The sequence below is a fragment of the Arachis ipaensis genome, chromosome B10 (assembly GCF_059453495.1).
Source record: "Arachis ipaensis isolate K30076 ecotype BB chromosome B10, ASM5945349v1, whole genome shotgun sequence".
Lineage (NCBI taxonomy): Eukaryota > Viridiplantae > Streptophyta > Magnoliopsida > Fabales > Fabaceae > Arachis > Arachis ipaensis.
In genome coordinates this window covers 65,524,355-65,543,645 of record NC_142435.1, presented here as the reverse complement: position 1 = coordinate 65,543,645, position 19,291 = coordinate 65,524,355, and positions in this window count along the sequence as shown.

Sequence of the window (19,291 nt, the reverse complement as noted above, 5' to 3'; positions counted from 1 at the left end):
CACAAAACAATAGAATTTAAAGATCAGACCCAATAAAATCATCAAGAACAACTTGAAGATCAATGAAGAACATGATGCATATGTTTTAGAAGAATGCAAGAAAATTAAAAATATGCAAAACACCAAACTTAAAATGTTACACTAAACTCAAACAAGAAACATAAATTATTTTTGGTTTTTATGGTTTTATAATTTTTTTGTAATTTTTTGAAAATTATTTGGGAAAAGAAAAATAAGAAATTCAAAATTTTTAATACGAATTCCAGGAATCATGCAATATTAGTCTAAAGCTTCAGTCTAAAAAGATTAGACTTGGCTAGCTAAGCTTCAGCAGGACATTACATAGAACAGCTAAATTGATGAGAAAGTCAAAGAAGCTCTTCTAAAGATAAGTGGAAACCTCAGTCCAAAAGAATTAGACATGGCTTAACATCCAGCCAGGATTGAACATATCTCATGAAACTCTAGAATTCATTCTTAAAAATTCTGAAGAACATAGAATAATTTATTTTTCAAAAATTTTTCGAAAATAAAAAGCTTTAAAAAAAATAAAATTACCTAATCTGAGCAACAAGATGAACCGTCAGTTGTCCAAACTCGAACAATCTCCGGCAACGGCGCCAAAAACTTGGTGTGGGAAATCGTGATTCCCACTTTTCACATCTCCGCACAACTAACCAGCAAGTGCACTGGATCGTCCAAGTAATACCTTACGTGAGTAAGGGTCGATGATAAACCACTATTTTATGGTTTATATTGTGTTTAATTGTGTGGTTTTATCATGATCTTTATCTACTTATTCATTAAATAAGCATGCATTTATAATTCCTTCCTAAAGTTATTGTATGATTGAAAACTTGCTTCCTAGGGACTTTAATTATGTATTTTATTTCTCCTTTATTCCATTCGATGTCGTGATCTGTGTGTTAAGTGTTTCAGGCTTTACAAGGCATGAGTGAGTTGGAGATTTGAGAGGAAGCTTGCAAAAATGGAAGGAACACAAGAAATTGAGGAGATGACCAGCGAGAAGTGACGCGGTCGCATGGATGACGCGACCGCGCGAAGAAGAGGAAATCGCAGTGACGCGGCCGCATGGATGACGCGACCACGCGGCATGGAATAGCACGAGTGACGCGGCCGCATAGATGACGCGACCGCATGGCAAAGCAGAAAGCCGAATGACGCGGCCGCATGGATGACACGACCGCGTGACATGCGCGATCTGCATAATCTGCAGAATCGCTGGGGGGCGATTTCGGGCCCTATTTTGACCCAGTTTTTGGCCCAGAAAAGCAAACTAGAGCCAGAGAACATGCAGAAACCAACAACAACATTCATTCCGCATAGTTTTAGTTTTTAGATCTAGTTTTCCTCTCCTCTAGGTTTTCTCTCTAGACATTCATAGTTTTTAGGATTTGTTATGTTCATTATTTTTGCATTGGGATATTGAGAAGAGTTATTGCCTCAACAAGACTTCGACACTCTAGTTCGTTCTCTTTACTTGTCTCTTACTCTTCCATGTTCCTTAATTTACTTAATTTTACTATTGGATTATTTTAGCATTTATTAATACAAGAATCACTTTTATTTTTGATTAATCTTTTGATCATTATTTATGATGTCTTTCTTTAATTCCCTTTCTTATGTTATGAATTTTACATTTGCAATGAGCGAGTAGTCCCCTAACTTGATGGGGAGTTGATTGAAAGAAACCCTTGAAGTTGGGATGCCCAAGAGAGAGATTGTAGTTGGGTTTACTGTTGGATTGCTCTCTAGTCACTAACACCAATCCTCCCCAGGGCGGATTGGAACTTGTGGATAGAAATAACATTCCAACTTGTTTAACTTTCCCTTACTTAGTGAGGGACAACTAAACAGAATAATCCCCAATTATCAATTAATCTTGAGAGTACTGCAACAAGAATAGGGCTTCCAACTAATCAACTCCCAATCAAGGCTTTTATTTAAATTTATATAAATTCTCTAATTTAATTTTCTGCCATTCAACTCAAACCTTTTTGAAAACATCTGATTAATAAAATAGCACACTTTTCTGCAACTCGTTGGGAGAGGACCTGGGACTCATACTCCCAGTATTTTGATTTTAATTTCTGTGACACCCTTTTTAAATTGATAAAGCAGATTTCTAGTTGGTTGAGAACTATACTTGCAACGCATATTTTATAATCATTCTTAACTTGCCAATTTCCGCCCGCATCAATTTTTGGCGCCGTTGCCGGGGAGTTGCAATAGAGTGCTAAATTTATTAATTGGAATTTATTTATTTGCATTTTATTTAATCTTGCTACTATGAGCTGCTTGTTTCTTTTGTTAGATGACACGTTCGCTTCCTAATCCAAGCTTGCTAATATTCGATCCCGAGATTGAAAGAACTATTTCACAAATAAGGCAAGTTCGGCGTTGATTAGTCATCTCTGAGGGCGGATCTGAAACGTCACTTAAAAAAGAAACCAGCCCCCGTTCTACTGATTTGGTTGTTTTACGTGCAGGTAACTTGGCAGCAGCCAGGAGAGTTACTATCCAGGAGGCTGGAGCCCCTGATTTTACAATACAATCATTTCAAGCGCATCACCCAGTGGTGGCTACAGACTTTGAAATAAGGACCGCACTGCTCAATTTGATGCCCAAGTTTCATGGCTTACCTGCTCAAGAGCCTATCAAGCACCTGAGAGATTTTCAGGCAGCCTGTTCTACTGTCAAGCGTTATGGTGCAGATGAAACTTCAATTCTGCTGAAAGCTTTCCCGTTTTCTCTTGAGGGGAAGGCAAGAGACTGGTACTACACTCAACCAGCAACAATTGTATCCAACTGGGATACACTGAGAAGAGAATTCTTGGAAAAGTTCTTTCCAGCTGAAGTTACTGATAAACTGAGGAAAGATATTTCCATGATTGTTCAGGATGAATCTGAAACTCTTTATGAGTACTGGGAGCGCTTCAACAATCTTCTGGAAGCTTGCCCCCACCATATGATTGACAAGCTGGTGTTACTCGGTTATGTCACACAGGGAATGAGGCCCCAAGATAGGACTACATTGGAAAGTGCTAGCAATGGGTCTATGAAAAAGTACAAGACCACTGATGAGGCATGGCAATTAATTAGTGACTTAGCTGAATCTACTAGGAATCACAGACAGAAACAAGGCCATTCAAAAGCCGTTGCAAAAGTATCTTCTAGCAGAGAGACTGCTGCTTTAACTCAGAGTATCTGTGAAATGACCAACTTGCTGAAGCAGATGCAATTAAATCAACAACAAGTTCAGCAAGCTCAACCTTCTCCACCATAGCAAAACCAACAGTTAGTCCCACAGAGAGTTTGCGTAATCTGCGCTGATTATAGCCATTATACTGATGAATGTCCGCAGCTCCAGCATGAAGACAACACCGTGGCAGCCACACATAACTTCTATGACCGCCCCAACCAAGGGTACAATCAAGGTGGCAATTACAACCACAGATGGCAAGACAATTCTAACCAGAATTGGAGGGACAACAACAACAGAGGAGGCAGAGATAATCAGGAAAATTAGAGGTGGAATAACAACAACAACAGGCAGCAGAATCAGAATCAGCCTTATAGAGCACCTCACCTAAGGCAATCCCAAGGACCACAGAATACCCTACAGCAGACCTCTCAACTTACCTATCCTTTTTCATCTGCTAATGATGACTTACTACAATCTATGGATCGGAGACAGCAGACCATGGAAAATAATATTAATGCCACTCTAAATGGTCTGAACGCTACTTTATAAGCTCTTGTCTCCCAGATTGGATCAATGACCAACTCCAATAACCAAGCTTCGAGCTCCAGTGGAATTCCCTCTCAACCATTACCCAATCCCAAGGGTGGTATTAATGCCATCACCCTAAGGTCCGGAACCACACTGTAGGAGAGGAACCAGGAGGAGCCAAGCCCACCAGAACACGCCTCAGCTGAAGAGGTAGTGGAAATAGAAGATGTTGAAGAGGAAGAGGACATACAGGACACAGCTGAAGAAGAAGTGCAACCACAGGAGGAAGCATTAAAAGGCACAGACACTGCATAAGACACCACTCCTATTCCATTTCCACAACTTGCAAGGAAGCCCAGGAAGCAGCTGGAACCTGATCCAAAAATGGTAGAGATATTCAAAAAGGTTGAGGTAATTATTCCCCTTTTTGATGTTATTCAACAGGTACCTAAATATGCAAAGTTTCTAAAAGATTTATGTATACATAAGGATAAAATTAATGAATTAGAAACTATTCCTTTAGGAAGTTCCATATCTGCTTTAATGGGAAGTTTACCTAAAAAGTGTAGTGACCCAGGTCCTTGTATAGTTAATTGTACTATTAGTGGTGTGATAATTTCTGAATGCATGTGTGATTTAGGAGCATGTGTAAGTATAATGCCTTTGTCTATATATGATGTTTTGAGGCTTCCTCCCTTAAAAAGGTCGGCAGCTCATTTTGTGTTAGCAGATAAAAGCATTATTACAGTGGTTGGAGTTGCTGAAGATGTACTAGTAGGCATTAAGGGACTCACATTTTCCACTGATTTTTATATCCTGGAAATGCCCCAAAATGACTCAGACAAGCCATCATCAATCCTACTCAGAAGACCATTCCTGAAGACCTCAAAGTTTAAATTAGATTCTTTTTCAGGAACATACTCTTTTGAAATAGATGGCAGAGTAGTAATCTTCAATCTGAATGGAGTTATGAAGCATCCTCCAGAGGATCATTCTATCCTCAAGTGTGACATCATAGATGAAACCGTGGCTGAAGTCCATCAGGAGGAATTTGAAGAGAAGCACACAGGACAAGGTCCAAGTGTGGGGACACTCTCAGAGGACAATGACAGTGCCTTACCACTGTTACCAGCTCCAGACAACCCAGAGCCTGAACATGATCAGAAGTTAGAATTAAAACCCCTTCCCCCACACCTCAAATATGCTTACCTTGAAGACGGGCAGAAGTTTTCGGTTATCATTGCAAGGGAACTCACTTCTCAACAGGAAGAGCAGCTACTTGGTGTGCTGAGGAGGCACAAGAAGGCAATTGGTTGGAGTTTGGCAAATATAGTAGGCATAAATCCTCAAGTCTGTGAGCATAAAATATTTTTAGAAGAGGGAGCAAGACCTGTCCATCAACCCTAGAGAAGACTGAACCCCACTCTCCTAGAGGTTGTCAAAAAGGAAGTGACCAGACTACTAGAGGCAGATATCATCTATCCCATCTCAAACAGTGAATGGGTAAGCCCGGTACAAGTGGTACCAAAGAAGTCTGGAGTCACTGCAGTGAAGAATGAGCATGGCAAGCTCCTGACAACCAGAGTTCAGAACGCCTGGAGGGTCTGCATTGACTACAGACGCCTCAACCAAGCAACCCGTAAGGATCACTATCCTCTCCCATTCATTGATCAAATGCTGGATCGCCTGTCAGGTAAATCGCATTATTGTTTTTTAGATGGTTACACAGGTTATTTCCAGATTCATATAGCTCCTGAGAATCAGGAAAAGACCACTTTTACATGTCCTTTTGGGACTTATGCTTACAAGAGAATGCCCTTTGGCTTGTGCAATGCACCCGCTACTTTCCAAAGGTGCATGATGAGTCTTTTCTCTGATCTTATTGAGGACTGTGTGGAAGTTTTTATGGATGATTTTAGTGTTTATGGCGATTCCTTTAGCCTTTGCTTAGATAGATTATCTAGAGTATTAGATAGATGTGTCAGTACAAACCTGGTATTAAATTTTGAAAAATGCCACTTTATGGTTAAACAAGGGATTGTACTAGGACATGTTGTGTCTAATACTGGCATTTCTGTAGATCCAGCAAAGGTGGATGTTATTTCTAGTTTACCTTACCCCTCTTCTGTGAGGGAGGTCCGTTCTTTCCTTGGCCATGCAGGTTTTTACAGGAGGTTCATTAAGGACTTCAGTAAGGTAGCACTTCCCTTATCCAGGTTACTGCAGAAAGATATTGAGTTCGAGTTCAGTGAAAATTGCAAACAGGCGTTTGATAAGCTGAAGGCTACACTGACTCAAGCTCCAATTGTGAGAGGACCAGACTAGAGCCAACCATTTGAAATAATGGGTGATGCTTCCAACCATGCAGTAGGAGCAGCACTGGCTCAACATGAAGGTAAGGATCCTTTTGTTATTGCTTACGCGTCTAAAACTTTGGATGCCGCTCAGTCAAATTACACTACTACTGAGAAAGAGCTTCTTGCTATTGTTTTTGCTCTGGATAAATTCTGAGCCTATTTACTTCGTACTAAAGTAGTAGTGTATTCAGACCACGCAGCTCTAAAGTATTTATTATCTAAAAAGGAGTCCAAACCAAGGCTTATACGTTGGATACTACTATTACAAGAATTTGATTTAGAAATTAAGAATAGGAGTGGTAACCAGAATCTAGTGGCAAACCACTTGAGTCGTCTTGAGCACATTACAGATGACTCCACTCCTATAGCTGATAATTTTTCATTTGATAACCTGCAAGCAGTATCTGCGATAGTCTCTTGGTATGCACCTGTAGCTAATTATCTAGTTAGCTGCACCTTTCCTCCAAATTTTTCTAAGCATCAAAGGGACAAGCTGAAAAGCGAGTCTAAATATTATATATGGGATGACCCATATTTATGGAGATGTGGAGCTGACCAGGTAATTAGACGGTGTGTGCCTCAATCAGAATTTCAGTCCATCTTAGAGGCCTGCCACTCATCTGAGAGTGGAGGACATTTTGGCCCTCAAAGAACTGCTAGAAAAATCTTAGACTATGGATTCTGGTGGCCTACTCTTTTTAAGGACGCTGCTGAATTTTGTAGATCTTGTTTTCCATGCCAGAAATTTGGTAATATATCCAGGAGGGATGAGATGCCTCAACAGATTATGCTTTTCTGTGAAATTTTTGATGTTTAGGGCATTGACTTCATAGGTCCATTTCCAAATTCTAATGGTTATTTCTATATATTGTTAGCTGTGGATTACGTTTCCAAATGGGTGGAAGCAATTCCTACCCGCACTGATGATGCTAACACTGTTGTTTCCTTTGTGAGAAACCATATTATTTGTCGCTTTGGATCACCACAAGCAATTGTGAGCGATCAAGGCACCCATTTTTGTAACAGGAGACTAACAGGACTAATGAAGAAGCATGGGATAATTCATAAAGTTGCAACAGCCTACCATCCTCAGACTAATGGGCAAGCCGAGGTGTTAAATAGAGAGATAAAGCGTATCTTGCAAAAGATAGTCAAACCTCATAGAAGAGACTGGAGTACCAGGCTACAAGATGCACTCTGGGCATATAGAATAGCATACAAAACACCCATTAGGATGAGTCCTTTCCGCTTAGTTTATGGAAAAGCTTGTCATCTCCCTGTTGAAATAGAGCATAAAGCCTTTTGGGCAGTGAAAGAATGCAACATGGGAATTGAGAGAGCCGGAGCTGAAAGGAAGTTGCAACTGCAGGAACTGGAAAGCCTTCGCCTAGAAGCTTATGAGAACTCAAGACTATACAAGGAGAAGATGAAGGCTGTACATGATCAGCACATCAAGAGGAAAAAGTTCCAACCTGGGGACTTAGTCCTCCTTTACAAGTCTCGACTGAGGCTCATGCCAGGCAAGTTGAGATCGAGATGGGAAGATCCATACAGAGTAGAGAAGGCCGAACCGTACGGAGTTTATTGATGTGCGGAAAACGATCCGACACAAAACTCACCGGCAAGTGCACCGGGTCGCATCAAGTAATAATAACTCACGTGAGTGAGGTCGATCCCACATGGATTGAAGGATTGAGCAATTTTAGTTTAGTGGTTGATTTAGTCAAGCGAATCAAGTATTGGTTGAGTGATTTGTGATTAACAGAAATTAAATTGCATGAAAAGTAAAGGGAGAGGGGTAAATTGTAGAAAATTAAAGAGAACGGAAAATAAAAGTGCTGAATCTTAAAGAACAAGAAATTAAATGGCAGAAACTTAGAATGCAAGAAATGTAAATTGCAAAATCTTAAAGTGCAAGAAATGTAAATGACTTGAATTGTAAAGGGAATGGGGAGTTGGATTTGCAGAAATTAAACAAGGAAATGTAAAATTGCAACAAGCAGAGGAATAGAAGAACACTTGGATTTAATCAGATCTAGAAACAGAATTGTAAATGAGCAAAACAGGGAATGGGAAATGGGGAATTCGGACCTCAGGACCCAAGAGACTAGAAAACCAAGTCTAGATCTCAATGCCTTCCTAGATCCAACAAGAACAATTGCAAAGGAAATTGTAAATTGCAAAGAAAGTAGATGAAAAGCAATGAACCGAAACTGAAATTCAATTAAGCAGAAAATTAAACAAGATCCCAAGGTGAGATTGAAACAGAATTTCTTCAATTCTCCACCCAAAATCCAAGACAAGAAAAGTAAAGAGTGCTGGGCAAGAACAAGGAAGAAGAGAGATCAATTCTCCTCCCAAATTCTCTTGAATTAAACAACAATGCTAAGAAAAATAAAGTGAACTCTGAGCAAAACTGAAAAGAAAGCTATTCTGAAAAATGAAAAGGGAAGCTCCTCAAAAACTTTAAATCCTAAGCTATTTATACACTTTCTTCAAATGATCATTAAGCCTTGAATTGGGCCTTTAGCCTTGATGGAATTGGGTTGATAGTGGTCTCTGTTGATTGCTCTTGGTGTTGGGAGGAAATCCATTAGTGAACCAGGCCATGAACCATTCACGTTTGAGCCAACGTTTGAGGCAAACGTTGACTCAAACGTTACTTGAGTGAGGCATTATGCAGCTAGGCCATGTGCTGTCTTCCACGTTTGGCTCAACGTTTGAGGTCAAACGTGAGCTCAAACGTGGACCTCCCTTCTTGTATGCTTCTTGGGGGCTACTTTGTCCTCTTGTTTCGTTGCCAATTTTTGTGCCCAATAGAGACTATTATATATGGTTGGAAAGCTCTGAATGTCAGCTTTCTAACCCACTTGGAATCACCTCAATTGGACATCTACAACTCAAGTTATTCTTGTTTGAAGTATGCCCCTTCATGCTGTTTGGTGCCAACGTTTGACCTCACGTTTGAGTCAAACGTTGGCTCAAACGTTGCTATGCCCAGGAGCTCCAACTCTCTTCTTTTTGGAGCCAACGTTTGACCTCACGTTTGAGGCAAACGTTGGCTCAAACGTTGCTGCCTCCAGGGATGCCATTTCTCTTCTCTTTGGCGCCAACGTTTGACCTCACGTTTGAGGCAAACGTTGGCGCAAACGTTGCCTTCCCAGGAGCTTCAATTCTCTTCTCTTTTGGAGCCAACGTTTGACCTCACATTTGAGGCAAACGTTGGCTCAAACTTTGCTTTCCAATAGCTTCATTCTTCAACTACAACTCACGTTTGAGTTGACGTTTGAGGCAAACGTTAGCTCAAACGTGAATTCCATTTTCTCAAACCCATTCTTGCAACCTTCTTCCATAATGTTGGCACACCTTTTGTTTCCTTTCTTCACCTACAAGTAATCAAAACAACCAATCAAAGTATCACAAAATTCACAAGGTTTATAAATCAATTAATTATCAACTAAAGTTAGCTTGAACCTCATGATTTTGTATCAATTAAAAGGTGGTTGATTGATTTAAGGAAACCATGCAATTCCAATTCAAATGGTTAATTTATAATGCAAGAAAGTGCATAAAACTAAATGAAAACAAAAGAAAAAGGCTAGTGAAACTAGGCTAAGATGACTTGTCATCATTTATCACCTAAGCCATCCTTCAAGCTCTGAACTTATCAAAGTTAATGGACATCGTCTAAAGCTGTACCATGGCGAGAAGCTGAAGAAGAACAAGGAGCTCGAGATCTTCCTCTTGGAAGATTCCCACATAGCCGAAGATTGAGCTAATGGAGCATCCAACTTACGGACGTTAAAGCAAAGTGCTAGGTGGGAGACAACCCACCATGGTATGATCGTTCTTTTCCTTATTTTTAATTTTCTTATTCAATAACTCTTCTCTTCATTAGTACATTTTCGTGCATCTACATTCACATATTTTTAATAAAAAAAATCACCACGCGACGCGACCGCCTCGTTGACGCGTCCGCGTCGCAGGGAGCTGGGAGACAATAATAATATGAACAGAGAGTTACGCAGGAGCAGGGCTGGAGGCGTGCCAATGGCACAAACCGTCCCATGCGACCGCGTCATATAGGAATAATGGCCTCCCACGCGACCGCGTGCCCCACGCGGCCGCGTGACCTGAATTTCGACGTAACAAGGGTGCACAGCCGAAAGTTATGCTAGAGTGGTACTGGACTGGCGCTGGATGCGCAGCCCCTCTCACGCGATCGCGTGCCCCACATGACCGCGTCGTATCCCACTAATTGACCATTCACGCGATCGCATGCCCCATGCGATCGCATCACCCAAAATTTGGCACTAATATAATTTTGAACAGAGAGTTGTGCGAGTGCGAGGCTACCCTCGCGCCATTAGCCTAAAACGGGTCACGCGACCGCATCATTGAGTTTAAGCGCAAGTCGCACGACCGCGTGCCCCACGCGACCGCGTCGATTGTGCCACACAGTTTTCCTAATTTGCTAATTATCATATCTTTTTCTCCCCAAATCTTATTTTCTCTTTTCCCTCCTTATTTCTTCTCCCTCCCTTCCTCCCTTCTTCCTTCTTTCTCACCTTTTACACTTTCTCTCTCTCTCACCTCCATTAACAAGGTTTTTCTTTTTCTTCTCTCCTCACTTTTCTATTTTTCTTCTTATTTTTATATGTTATCTTCTTTTTTTTCTTTTTACCTTCATTATTCCTGTTCTCTTTTTCTTTCTTTTTCCTTTTTACTTGGTGTTCTCAATTTATGTGAGTCATTATTTATTATTCTATGCTTGTGGATTGTTGTAAATTTATTTGACAATTATACATTGCTTTTTAAGGGGATTACTTGTATGTTCCAATTCTTATTTTCAAGAGCCTCTTCTACATGCATGCTATGTGTTTGTGAAAAAGCCTATATGGCATTATGAACTTCTCTACATTTTTCTACTCTAATATTCAATGCTTGCTTTTCACAATTTCCCTTTACTATTTTATTAATTGAAATTAATTGTCAATACAAATGTGATGGTTTGTTACGAGTGATGTTTGATCTATGCTACTCATGCCCTTTGCCGGCATGCCAATAAACACCTTGCATTCACTTGTCATCATATGCACTAGCTATTTTTCATTAATGAGTTTTCACATGTACTCATGAGTGTGTGTTAACTTCATTTACCTTTTAATGTGCATTTATAACCATCCTTTTCCGTTCTCTTCCTTGCTCTATCTCTGTAAACTTAATTTACTTTCTCTTCCTTTTTTCAGGATGGCCACCAAGAAAGGAAAAGAGAAAGCCATTCCCAATCAACAGCAAGGAGAGGAACAAAGAGAGCATTAGTGGCAGAGCCTTCTTCCACCGCAGTCAAGCCCTCAACAAAGAAAATTAAGAGGATTATAAAGGTTGATGATAAAGAAAGAGCATTCCCAGCAAAGGACACTGCGCGGTTTTCCAATCGCTACTGTGAGCAGATGTTCCCCATCCTGGCTGAAAGGAGTTACAACAACGAATACCTTCTTCTCCTCCCAAACCACATTGCTACATTTGTTGAGCCGCAGATTGCCCGAAGACAATGGGGTTTCCTACAAAGACAGCCAAGGCAGGTCAATCTTTCTTGGGTAGTCGAGTTCTACTCCAACTACCACTTACCAACCCTGCAATCTGTCTATGTCCGTCAGAAGCAAGTTCCCATTACAGAAGAGGCCATTCAAAAAGTTCTAAGTCTTCTCCCTGTTCCAGAAGGACTGGATGCCTTTCAAGAAGCTGCACTCAAGCGCCAGATGTACCAATTTGACTGGGACGCTGTTCTCAGAGTTATCGCACTACCTGGCAGCCGTTGGATCTATGGATTCCATCGTACCCGCCCTAAGGAAATTTCGGCTTCAACACTTACCTTGGAGGCTCGCGTATGGGCACAGATCATGTCCCATTACATCTTTCTGAGCACTCACGAATCCTCCTTCACTACAGACATGGCCGTTCTACTATGGTGCATCCTTACAGACCAGCCTCTAAACCTACCAAGACACATCCGGAATGCCATGGGACACGTCCAAATTGCGGGCAACTTACCTTTTCCCGCCTTGGTCTCAGATCTTATCTCAGCCGCCGGAGTCTCCTACAGAGCTGGGGACACCAAAGCCATGCTTCTCCGGGATGATCAGTATGTCCCTAACGGGAAGTACCTTAGACTTCCAGCAGCCACTACCAGCCAGCCTACTGAACCAGTTGAAGATATTCCTTCTTCAACACCACAAGCACCTACTACTGATCAGCTGCTCCTGCAGATACTTGAAAAGTTGGATCGGCAAGAACACAAAGCTAAGATGAGAGAGCATCGTAACAAGCGCCGATTCACATACCTCAAGGAGCTGATCATGGGAAAATTTAAGGACTCAGACACCCCGGACTCCACTTCCTTTACCAGCACAGGGAGCCATGATGGTCCCGACTGTGGAGATACTGTTACTAGCCCACCTTTGTTCTTGACAGATGGCACCGAGGACGGTGCAAAGCCTCAAGTGTGGGGAGGTCGGTCAGTACCTGACTTCCGGAGGTAATTTCTCTTCCCTAGCACCAATAAATTAGGATATTTAGTTAGATTTTTTCTTTTATAGAATAAGATAAATTGCATAGTAATAGATTAGTTGCATGCATGTTCTGCTTGATTGAAAAGACAATGAGTTCCTTCTTAGACTCTATCTTTGGAACAAAATTTCACTAATTTTAATTAATTATTTTATGTTAAATTTGCTTGAAGTTGTATTTGGAACATGATTTTTGAGCTAAAGAACACACAACCTGTGAGATTTGAGCCTTTATGAATGGTTACATTATTTAACCATAATTATTTTATTCTTGTGTGTGTACTTCTCTATGATTGTAATCTACATTTTGTTTCATCCTATATGTCCAATGTTTATTATATCTATATGATTGCACATGATTGAGGCCATTATTTGTTTAGCTCACTTATCCAAATAAAGCCTATCCTTTCAATTACCTTTGTTAGCCACTTTGAGTCTTTAAATCCCATTTGTTCTATATTTTACCACATTACTAGCCTTAAGCGGAAAAATAATTATATATCCCAAATTGAATCTTTGGTTAGCTTAAGATAAAATTGTGTGTGTTATTTAAGTATGGAAAATTGTGGGAACAAAGGATAAAAAGGGAATGAGTCATGATAATATAATGGGAATTTGGATACCTACTCATGTGAAACTATAAGAATTAAAAAAATCTATGTGCATTGATAAGCTATGTTTATGTTTATGTTGAAAAATAAAATAAAATAAAATAAAATAAAATAAATAAGGGGACAAAATTACCCCAATGTTGAATTAAGAATTCAAGGATCAATGCATGTATGATAAAATCAAAATAAAAGGTTGATACATGAGTATGGATGTGAAAGGAAAATTCTGGGTAGCTAGGTATGAATTCTAAAGTTATATAGAATATATATAGGTTATGTTAAAGCTTGGGTTAATTAAAGATTCAATTTATAAGCTTACTTAGCCATATGTATATCCTTACCCTTACCTTGGCCCCATTACAACCTTAAAAAAGACCTCATGATGTTTGTATTGGTATATTAAATGTTGTTGATTGGTTAGGAGAAGAACAAAAAAAAATTAGAGAGCATGATTAGAGAAGGATAGAATGATGACCCTATACACTAGAGAGACTAGAGTGTACATACACCATCAGTGAGGGTTCCATGCTTGAATTTCTATGTTCCCTGCTTTCATGAGCTATCTTCTTGCATTTTTATCTGTTCTTACTGTATAAGAATTAAGTTAGTGGAATTTGATTTGTAATTGTTTTGAAGAGCTTATTTACTTTAGATCAAGTGGACAAAAATCATATAGTTGCATTCATATATATAGGTTGCATTGCATTTCATAGGTTTTACATGTTCTTACTCATTCATTTTATCTCCTTCAACTAAGCATGAGGACATGCTAATGTTTAAGTGTGGGGAGGTTGATAAACTACTATTTTATAGTTTATATTGTGTTTAATTGTGTGGTTTTATCATGATCTTTATCCACTTATTCATTAAATAAGCATGCATTTATAATTCCTTCCTAAAGTTATTGTATGATTGAAAACTTGCTTCCTAGGGACTTTAATTATGTATTTTATTTCTCCTTTATTCCATTCGATGCCGTGATCTGTGTGTTAAGTGTTTCAGGCTTTACAGGGCATGAATGAGTTGGAGATTGGAGAGGAAGCTTGCAAAAACGGAAGGAACACAAGAAATTGAGGAGATGACCAGCGAGAAGTGACGCGGTCGCATGGATGACGCGACCGCGCGAAGAAGAGGAAATTGCAGTGACGCGGCCGCATGGATGACGCGACCGCGTGGCAAAGCAAAAAGCCGAATGACGCGGCCGCATGGATGACGCGACCGCATGACATGCGCGATCTGCTTAATCTGCAGAATCGCTGGGGGCGATTTCGGGCCCTATTTTGACCCAGTTTTCGGCCCAGAAAAGCAGACTAGAGCCAGAGAACATGCAGAAACCAACAACAACATTCATTCCGCATAGTTTTAGTTTTTAGATCTAGTTTTCCTCTCCTCTAGGTTTTCTCTCTAGACATTCATAGTTTTTAGGATTTGTTATGTTCATTGTTTTTGCATTGGGATATTGAGAAGAGTTATTGCCTCATCAAAACTTCGACACTCTAGTTCGTTCTCTTTACTTGTCTCTTACTCTTCCATGTTCCTTAATTTACTTAATTTTACTGTTGGATTATTTTAGCATTTATTAATACAAGAATCACTTTTATTTTTGATTAATCTTTTGATCATTATTTATGATGTCTTTCTTTAATTCCCTTTCTTATGTTATGAATTTTATATTTACAATGAGCGAGTAGTCCCCTAACTTGATGGGGAGTTGATTGAAAGAAACCCTTGAAGTTGGGATGCCCAAGAGAGAGATTGTAGTTGGGTTTACTGTTGGATTACTCTCTAGTCACTAACACCAATCCTCCCCAGAGCGGATTGGAACTTGTGGATAGAAATAGCATTCCAACTTGTTTAACTTTCCCTTACTTAGTGAGGGACAACTAAACAGAATAATCCCCAATTATCAATTAATCTTGAGAGTACTGCAACAAGAATAGGGCTTCCAACTAATCAACTCCCAATCAAGGCTTTTATTTAAATTTATATAAATTCTCTAATTTAATTTTCTGCCATTCAACTCAAACCTTTTTGAAAACATCTGATTAATAAAATAGCACACTTTTCTGCAACTCGTTGGGAGACGACCTGGGACTCATACTCCTAGTATTTTGATTTTAATTTCTGTGACACCCTTTTTAAATTGATAAAGCGGATTTCTGGTTGGTTGAGAACTATACTTGCAATGCATATTTTATAATCATTCTTAACTCGCCAATTTCCGCCCGCATCAGTCGATCCCACGGAGATTGTCGGCTTGAAGCAAGCTATGGTCATTCTTGTAAATCTCAGTCAGGCGAATTAAAATGGTTTAAGGTTTTGATAATTAAAATATAATTAAAACAGAAAATAAGATAGAAATACTTATGCAATTCATTGATGGGATTTCAGATAAGCGTATGGAGATGCTTTGTTGCTTCTGAACCTCTGTATTTCTACTGCCTTCATCCAATCATTCACTCCTTTCCATGGCAAGCTGTATGTTGGGGATCACCGTTGTCAATGGCTACCGTCCTTCCTCTCAGTGAAAATGGTCCGGCTACGGGTTACGTAGGGCTAATCATCTGTCAGTTCTCACTAGTGTTGGAATAAGATCCATTGATCCTTTTGCACACTGTCACTGCGCCCAACAGTCATGAGTTTGAAGCTCGTCATAGTCATCCCATCCCAGATCCTACTCGGAATACCACAGACAAGGTTTAGACTTTCCGAATCTCATGAATGCTGCCAATTGATTCTATCCTATACCATGAAGACTCTGATCTCACGGAATGGAAGGATCTGTTGTCAGGAGAGGCAACCATGCATCGTGAACCAGGAGGCTAAGAGATACACACTCAAGCTATTGCAGATAGAACAGAGGTGGTTGTCAGGCACGCGTTCATAAGTGAGAATAATGATGAGTGTCACGGATCATCATATTCATCAGGTTGAAGTGCGAGTGAATATCTTAGAACAAGAAGTAGGCGTGAATTGAATAGAAAAACAGTAGTAATTGCATTAATTCATGAAGAACAGTAGAGCTCCACACCTTAATCTATGGGGTGTAGAAATTCCACCGTTGAAAATACATAAGTGATAAAGGTCCAGGCATGGCCAAATGGCCAGCCCCCTAAACATGATCAATAGATCAAAAGTGATACAAAGATAGTCTCAAAAATGATCTGAAGATGAAAATACAATAGTAAAGGGTCCTATTTATAATGAACTAGTAGCCTAGGGTTTACAGAAATAAGTAAATGATGTAAAAATCCACTTCTGGGGCCCACTTGATGTGTGCTTGGGCTGAGCATTGAAGCTTTTTCGTGCATAGGCTATTCCTGGAGTTAAACGCCAGCTTTGGTGCCAGTTTGGGCGTTTTACGCCAGAAATTTTAGGCTGACATTGAACGCCGGTTTGGGCCATCAAAGCTCGGGCAAAGTATAGACTATTATATATTTCTGAAAAGCCCAGAATGTCTACTTTCCAACGCAATTGAGAGCGCGCTAATTGGGCTTCTGTAGCTCTAGAAAATCCACTTCAAGTGCAGGGAGGTCAGAATCCAACAGCATCTGCAGGCCTTTTTCAGCCTCTGAATCAGATTTTTGCTCAGGTCCCTCAATTTCAGCCAGAAAATACCTGGAATCACAGAGAAATACACAAACTCGTAGTAAAGTCCAGAAATATGATTTTTATTTAAAAATTAATAAAAATATAATAAAAACTAACAAAAATATACTAAAAACTACCTAAAAACAATGCCAAAAAGAGTATAAATTATCTGCTCATCAGTGACAGAGCGGAGTATGGTTTTTTTCTTGTTTATTTCTATTTTACTTTTGTTGTAGTATTCTCTCGCCTCTTGTATATTTGACTTTGTTGCCTTAGAGGCTTTATTTTCTAAAAACTTTGAGAGATAAGTTGCTATTTTGAACTTCAAAAAAAAAAAAAAAAAACTCTTTTGTATTTCAATTTAACTAGCCAGCCTAAACTCCGCAGGCTGTGACTAGTTCTCTTTTTAGTATTTCACACTTTTATATATATATATTGTTTACTTTAATTATTACCTTGGGTATCCTGGAGCTATCTACAAGGTTTTATATGTATTATGCCTTGTCTTGTTCATGCTTACGCATTTACTTATCGTGTGTGAACGCTTCGCATTTTGTATTTCCGCTTTACGTGACTTTGAGCTTTATTCCTTCATCGAGCTTCTATATATATATATATATATACTTGTTTTATTTTGTACCTCCTAAAGGTTAATGGAGAACTAGGGTTTTAAACATGTATTTTGGGCTATAGCTGTATAATTTGTATGTAAGTATTCTTCGGCCAGCCTTAACTTCGCAGGCTGAGTTAGGAACTTGTTATTTTGTATTCTTGACTATCTATTCCTACTTTCTGTTTATTTATGCCTTTGAACCTTAGTTTCTTCACATGCAAGTAATCACGTTTCCTGAGCATTGCGCTTTTTATTTTGTGATTTTGTTTTATGTGTTTTTCAAGACTCCTCGTATACTATATCCTCTTCCATATTATTATATATATATTTTTAATTTTTAGAGGTCGTAGCGGCTCGCCACCTCTATTTTACATTCTAGGTGTAAAGTTCTGTGTGGTAGGGTGTTACATATAATACCTTATTATAGCAAAAGTATATAATAATCTTAATTAATCCAAACTCAAATGATAATAATAATTATAAAAATTAATTTAATTTTTGCCTATTAAAATAGTTTCTAACAAATAGTTCAAATTAATAGAATAAATCATAATTAATTTAAACTTCAATAATCATAAAATGAATATAGTTATTTTTTAAATAGTTTCTAAAATATAAAATTTAAAACTTAATAAGATAAACCATAATTTATTCATATTTAAGTTTAAAAAAATACGGAATGTTACACAAGTTCTTCAGCATCCACTTTAGCTACCAGCACCATAGCCACCAACACCACAGGAACCACAATATGCAGTGTTTGGACCATTTTCTTATTATCTCCTATAGTAACTAGACCATAGTCAGCACAGTTAGCACAGCCGTCACAGTTGTCACAGTCAGCACAGCCACCACGGCTAAATAAGAAGTTACTAACGATGTGCCTAACCCAAAACATCCATCATGTTCTTGGAGGTTGTCAATCACCTTCAGAATATTTACTGCTGTCCGGATTGACTCATGCCAGTCTGAGATTATACCCACACCATCTCTTCTAACAACATGCCTTCGTAAATTACTAAGAAAAAAGTGCCATGCATTAGCTGTCTCTCCCTCTACGAGGACAAAAGCAATATGCACAATATTCTGGTTCCCATCTTGTGCAACAGCAACCAAAAGTGTACCTTTGTATTTTTCGTAAAGGTGTGTGCCGTCAACTTGAACCAGAGGCCTGCAATGCTTGAACGCCCTAATGCATGGATTGAAACTTTAAAATACACGGTGAAGTATCCTGACACCGTGTGCCTCCTCACTTCTGTTGTAAAAGGGTCGTGTTTCTACTTGGGAAATTGAGCCAAGCATCTTTTAAACCATGACCGAGAATCACCATGGCAAAGTTTGGTAAGAATCTTCCCAACCACCGAAAACTTTGGCTATGGACTTCTACTTTGCCAACCAAGCCTTTCAGTAATTGATGGTGTAATTGAACCTTGACTGGACTTCTGCAATTATAGATTTCACCTTGATGGATGGGTCGATCTCAACCTATGGCCTTATAGCCTCAACAACTGTGTTTGAGTTCAACTTCAAATGATCTTGCGAAATCGTTTCTATGGTGCATGTGTGCCTACCGTTGTATCTCCGTATCTCCCAACAACCTTTTTTCCGTATAAAGCTAGCTCGGATAAGTCAGTCGCACCCACGCCCATATGTCTTGCATTTTGCATAGAACTTCTGTGGCTCGGACTCATAAACATTGTAGTCAACTCCTCTAGAGATAGTGTAACTTCTAATCGCCGCGACGACCGACTTTCTAGAACTATATTCTATTTCGATCATGAACTTCCCGTCTTCAG